The sequence below is a fragment of the Anopheles gambiae genome, chromosome 3 (genome assembly GCF_943734735.2).
Source record: "Anopheles gambiae chromosome 3, idAnoGambNW_F1_1, whole genome shotgun sequence".
In the NCBI taxonomy this organism is placed as follows: Eukaryota; Metazoa; Arthropoda; class Insecta; order Diptera; family Culicidae; genus Anopheles; species Anopheles gambiae.
The window spans coordinates 51975221-51981550 of record NC_064602.1 but is presented as its reverse complement, the minus strand read 5'-3'; the positions used below and the strand labels follow the sequence as shown (position 1 = coordinate 51981550).

Genomic DNA, 6330 nt, shown 5'->3' with positions numbered 1-6330 from the left:
CCGATGCGATCGTAGTGTTGACAACAGTACATGTTCCCGCGGTGGAGGCGTGTTGATTGCGTGCTCTCAGTCTCTGACGTCACGGGAACACACAACGGTGCATCCATCGCTTGAGCTAGTGTGCGTTGTAATACAACTAGGCAATTCCCGACTATTCATCATTTCTGCATACCTCCCGCCTAGACTTGCCGCAAATGCTGCCACGCTCCGTGAAATCGAAAACTGCATTCGCTCATTATGCTCAACTATGCATCCCGGAGACGGTTTACTCCTGTTAGGAGACTTCCTCCAACCTCTCGTCTCCTGGTCAGCCGCTCAGCATGATCCGGATTTGCCATTTCTGCATTATGAGCCACGTACGCGATCGGCGCTCTCCGCTCTGTTTATAGACGAGATGCATCATAGCGGACTTTTCCAGATCAATGGTCATCTTAACACCAGCGGACGCGTCTTAGACCTGGTGTTTGCAAATAATGTTGTTGCTTCTGTTTGCCTTCCGGTTGAACTTTGCCTCACCCCGCTGTTAGCTACCTGGGGCACGTACGGCGTACGATTTTGCGCTGCGGCGGCAATTCACGTGTACTGTGGAACTTTGCAAACAATCGTCGGAAATCCTCTGGTTTTCCTAGCTCCGTCAGTTACAACGGGCGCAACGGCAACAATCCGTCTGCTGTATGTGATATTTTTGCCTCGCGCTTTGCCGCCACCTTCCTTCCAGCGGTAACTGATGAGAGGCAGATAGTCGACGCATTATCAAACGTACCGGTGGATGCTATGGCCCCTAACCTGCCGATCATCGATGAGTATTCAGTCTCGAAAGCGATTGACAGGCTGAAACCTTCGTTTGCTCCAGGGCCTGACGGGATACCGGCTTCCACGCTTAAGCGTTGTGGTACCACCATCGCGCCTATCCTGGCCTCGATTTTTCGCGACTCGCTGCGTTTGGGTATCTATCCTGCCTGCTGGAAAACTTCGTGGCTTGTTCCAGTGCACAAAAAGGGGGACAAATCAAATGCATGTAACTACCGTGGCATTACATCGCTTTGTGCCTGCGCTAAGGTCTTCGAGCTCCTGGTGTACGAACCTCTCCTCGCAGCTGCCTCGAACTACATTAGCGCTGCTCAACATGGATTTCTCCCTCAGCGTTCAACCACCACCAACCTGGTTGAGTTCGTTAGCCTCTGCCACAGGACCATCGATGCCGGCTCGCAGATCGATGCAGTCTACACGGACATCAAGGCTGCCTTCGATAGCGTTCCGCATGCCTTGCTGCTCTCAAAGCTCGAAACGCTTGGTCTGCCTGTGCAGCTGCTTGCCTGGATGCGCTCCTATCTTACTGGTCGCACATACTGCGTGAAGATGGGACCCCATACGTCGCGCCGTATCGATGCTTCTTCTGGGGTGCCGCAGGGGAGTAATCTTGGACCGCTGCTGTTTGTCATTTTCCTGAATGACGTAACACGGTTGCTCCCTCCTGACGGCCACCTACTGTATGCAGACGACGCGAAGCTGTTCCTGCCTATCCGCGACCGGTCAGACCAACTCCGCCTTCAAGCCACTCTAAGTGCCTTCCAGTCATGGTGCTCTTTGAATGGTCTTGAATTGTGCGTCGAGAAGTGTGTTGTCGTTACGTTTGCGAGAAAGCGGTGCCCCTTAGTGTATGACTATGCGTTAAATGGATCCACCATTGGTCGCAAAAGCTGTGTCACGGATCTAGGAGTGCTCCTTGACGAAAAGTTGAGCTTCCACGACCAGCTAGAGCACGTTGTCACTAAGGGTAACCAATTGATCGGCTTACTAAAACAAATAGCACGAGACATCACTGACCCGATTTGCATCAAGACGCTATACTGTGCTTTGGTGCGACCAGTGTTAGAATACGCTTCTGTAGTATGGTGGCCTACAGCTGCTCGTCCCCTAGCTCGTTTAGAGTCGATCCAGAGCAAATTCACGCGGTTCGCTTTGCGCTCCTGGAGTGTCCAACTTGACTATGAGGGACGCTGTGCGTTGCTTGGCATCGAGACGCTGAAGCAGCGGAACTGCAACGCTCAGAGGCTGTTTGTCGCGGGACTTCTTGACAATCGGATCGACTCGCCCGCGCTTCTTTCGAGGCTCAACATGTATGTCCCGCCGAGATCGCTCCGAGCTAGATCGCTACTTGACGTGGAGGAACGCCGCACTCGCTTTGGCTCCTCTGATCCGTTTATTCGTATGTGCCGTGAGTTTAATGTCATTTGTGATCGTCATCAACCTGACATGTCGCGCACCGCATTGTTGTATAGTATTCGTGTCGTGCGACCTTTTACATGTTAATTATGTTACTTAAGACTAAGCGTGACAAATGAATGACCGTAATGTGACTATGTTATAATGAATGAATGTAAATGAATTCGCTTCAAGTGGGCCACTTGCGGTCCGTTGAATTTTAATAAATAAATAACAAATAACAAATAAATAATGGCCCTAATATGCTTCCTTGTGGAACACCAGAAAAGTTACAGAAAGGGGCAGAAAAAGTTTTTCCAATTTTTACATTAATGCAACGGTTCATTAGGTAGCTTTCTAACCATGCTAAAAAATTTGAGTGTACACCATATTTTAATAATTTAGCAAGCAATAAGTAGTGGTTGACCTTGTCAAATGCAGCGCAGAAGTCGGTATAAGTGATATCAACTTGTCAATATTGGAGTAGCAAAATTGAAGCAAATGAAGCAGGTTAGTTTCAATCGAACGTTTAGGCATGAAGCCGTGTTGCATAACAGATATAACAGGCAGGAAAGCGTAGGACATGTGGCGGAACATAACTTTTTCAAACAGCTTACTACAAGCTCATAACATAGAGATTCCGCGATAATTACATGTATCAGATTTGTCTCCTTTTTTAAAGACAGGAAACATGTAAGAAGATTTCCATATTTGCGGGAAGCATTTCGACTGTAAGAATTTGTTGAAAAGTTGAGTCAGAATAGGCAAAAGAGCAGCCTTACAGTGAATAAGAATTGCACTGGGAATGTTGTCCGGCCCAGAGGCATACGAAAGCTTCAGTTGCGATATGGCAGCATCGACTTCATCTTCACTGATAGTAGATGTGGATAAGTCAACTGCGTCGTTGATTGCGGAAAGTGCTGAAGATAGGTTGAGAGGTTTCGAAGAATTGCAGGTGCACACGGAAGCAAAATGTTCTGCAAAACCTTTGCAGAGGTCATCTTCACCCGAAATGATGTTTTCCTTGAAGTACATTACAGCTGGAAGACGGTCGCAGGATTTCTTATTTCGTATGAATTTCCAGAATGCTAATGGATCCTTTTTGAATCTGAATTCGATCTTTCTAACGTAGTCAGCATACGCAAAACGGTTGAACTGTTTGTAAATCCGAGCAGCGCGAGCAAAGTTTGCTTGGTTGGTGCTGTTTCGAAGACTGCGCAGTTTTTGTTGGGCATTAGATCTCCGGCGTTTGGCGACGCGCAGTGCATTATTAGCCCACGGTGGTTACGATGGAGGATTAAAGCAGGGAACAAACTGTTCGAATAATCCATTTAGATGATTTGTGAAGCTTAATGCGAGCGCCTACACGCGTAGTCCAAAACAGCCGAAGTCATACAAAATCATGAAAAAGTCTGCGCCCTTTTGTTCCGGCATCCTCGTGAAGTTTACCGAACCGAACCGAATAGTTGTGTTCGATAAACATGTGTGCGTATCAGGTAGCAGCCTTTGTACTGCTTACCTGTCGTATGCCGCTGTGATACCGAGCAAGCCGCATAGACAACGCATCAACCCAGCCAACAATTTCCGAAGGTGCCCCGTGTAAAAAATTTTTACTTTAAGCTTTCCTTAAGTTTTTACACTAGCAGCAGCTAAAGTAAAAACTTTCAGCACGGCGCAAACCGACGCACACATTCAAATGCTTGGATTGCTGGTCCTGCTTACGCATACATTTGTATTTATCCCTCCCCTTATATTTTCGGATTGCTGGTTGTAGTAGTGACGCTTTTTCTTTTTGCTTTATGCACACTTTCGCATGCTATTTATTGGTGTTACTCTTTCCACATGCGTTTTGGTACACTCACACTCTGTATACGGCAGGATGCTTCACCCCTTCCAAATGCTGCGGTTGCTTTCTGTTACCCTTCCTCTCGTTCTTCCTTCTACCCTCTGCGCTAGGATATCCTCGACTGGTGCTGCGCGTGTTCAGCCGGCGCCTGTCTGGAAATGACGTCACGGACTGGTGCTGCGCATGTTTAGCCGTATCCTATGCATCCTTGAAGTGCGCTCTTCTACGAAAGAGCTGTGATGATATCTGTTGATGAAAATTAACCAATAATTAAACCATGTTTTTTATAACAAACTAAACAATATTTTGCACATAGGATTATAGAAACGCTTACCTTTATATTTTAAAACCGGACACCGTTTTCCTTCCGTCGATCGTTTTGCGGGATGTTGGCAACCGTCGATTAACATGCGCGTGCACTGTAACTTTTTAGACGACAAGTGTTAGTTGAATGTATCCATTGAAGCACACACGAGGATAAGAAACTTACCTTAGAAATTTACAAGGATAAATCATTTCATAATTGAAGAAGAAGGAACACGGCACAAAACGTAAACGAGCAAAGTACGGGGCACAAGAAATCACACATCACTCCAACACATCAAAGTGAAAGTTCTGGACAGACTGAGGATGCCTAACACCCAGATGAGCGCGATAGCAGAAAAATCATGGGAGATCGAGAGAGATGTGTAGTCTCGGTTCAGCGGAATACGCATGCAGATGCATGCGTGTGTGTCACTCGAAGGATATCGGTTTCCCCTTCTCCCGTTTTTCGTTCATAGGCCACACGATCGGCGTTGTGCCGTCCAAAATCTAGAGAAAGAAGACATGCTCTCTCGCTTTGGCACACAGGAAGGTTTTCCAATAGCTTCGGTTTTGCTGGTTGGGAAAACGACACGTCTAGCCGTGAGGAAATTTTTCTGTGTCTCTATTGCCTCCCAAGTAGCAACCGAAGCTTTTTTCTCCCAGTTTCAACCCCCTCATGTCCACAAACTGCCTTCGCTTACTATTCCTATCCCGTTTCTACATTCTACAACGTTTGTTGCGTTCTCGCTCATCAGGGTGTTAGTCAATTCTCTCTTGCCACACGAAGAGAATTATCCTGCACACTTCGTGTGTTGGATTCTACCCATCCCTGTTGAACATACGTCATTTTCTTCCATCGCACTCATCAGGGTGTTTGCTCTTTTCCATCCAAGCCAAAGAGCGACTTCAGTGTGCTCTGAACCGTGGATGTGAGAGTGTGTGTTTGTGTGCTGCGTGAACTATTTTTCCTGCGTGAAACACTTTCCATACTGCGCCATCCGCGGTGTTCTTTCTGCTACATCGGAGGACGAATTTTTAACATCTAATTGTTTGGGTTAGTGTCGTTTTCTAAGTGTCTAGTGCTATGTGACATTTATTCTAATTCTAATATTATTCTAATATGCAATGTTTTGCACATTACAAGTTTCAGATGTGTGCTGCTACCGCTAGCTGTTCCTCAAACTACTTAAAAAGTGTGACACTGTGTGCACAGGCGTTCAAGGTTCAATTGATCCTCAAGCACAAAGGTAAGTTTGTCACATCTTTAAATGAAGTTTAATCTTTTTAACAAAGTGTGTCTATTAATTGTGTACTTTCATCAACAGCCTTCATACAACACCGCGGTTGAGGCGCGCCAAATCTGATGACATCTTTCCTGAACCAAGCAGGTTGAACACGCGCACCACCACGGGCTCCAGCGCGGTGTGAAGAGGGAAGAAGAAAAGACAGAATTGGAAACAGCCGCACCAGGCTTCCAACCACCGTGTGTGTGTGTATGTAAGTATGTGAGAACACATGTGTGAATCCTCTTGTGGGAACTGCAAAAAGAAGAGAATAAAGAGCGTGAAGCAGCTAGACTGCCGCAACCAAATCAAGAGAGTGAATTCTCATTTCAATCCGAAAAAATGGGAGAGAGTGATGACATGCGAGAGAGAATAAAACTAGAAACACGAGAGAGGGCCACACGAAGCGCTTTCGGGTTTTTTCGCCTTCGCGCACATTTTGCTTTATGCGCGCGAAAAAGTGAGCCTTGATCAGCGCGATGGCTCCCATACAAAGGCCTTCGGCTTTGCTATCTGGGCTTGTCCTTGCCTTTAGATCCTGATGAGCGAAGCATGCATACCTTTCGGGTACGTTCGGGGTATAAGCTCTGTCCCACTCATGTTAATGGTAAAGATAGAATAGTATGCCATCGGCTCTGCATTCGGGCGTGGGCAGGCCCGTGGATGCCGTCTGTTCGCACGCAATACGCT

The 6330-nt window shown here is 46.8% G+C and overlaps 2 long non-coding RNA genes across 2 annotated transcripts; one reads left to right on the top strand and one right to left on the bottom strand.

Annotated features, from left to right (window-relative positions):
- Positions 1-3699: 3699 nt before the first annotated feature.
- On the bottom strand, positions 3700-4935 carry LOC133393801 (uncharacterized). The gene is made up of 3 exons (XR_009766402.1): positions 4542-4935; positions 4386-4476; positions 3700-4297 (listed from the first exon to the last, which is right to left on the bottom strand). It is a non-coding gene; the product is annotated as an uncharacterized LOC133393801 (long non-coding RNA).
- Positions 4936-5427: 492 nt separating this feature from the next.
- On the top strand, positions 5428-5948 carry LOC133393951 (uncharacterized). Its single transcript, XR_009766524.1, has 2 exons — positions 5428-5604; positions 5683-5948. It is a non-coding gene; the product is annotated as an uncharacterized LOC133393951 (long non-coding RNA).
- Positions 5949-6330: the final 382 nt, after the last annotated feature.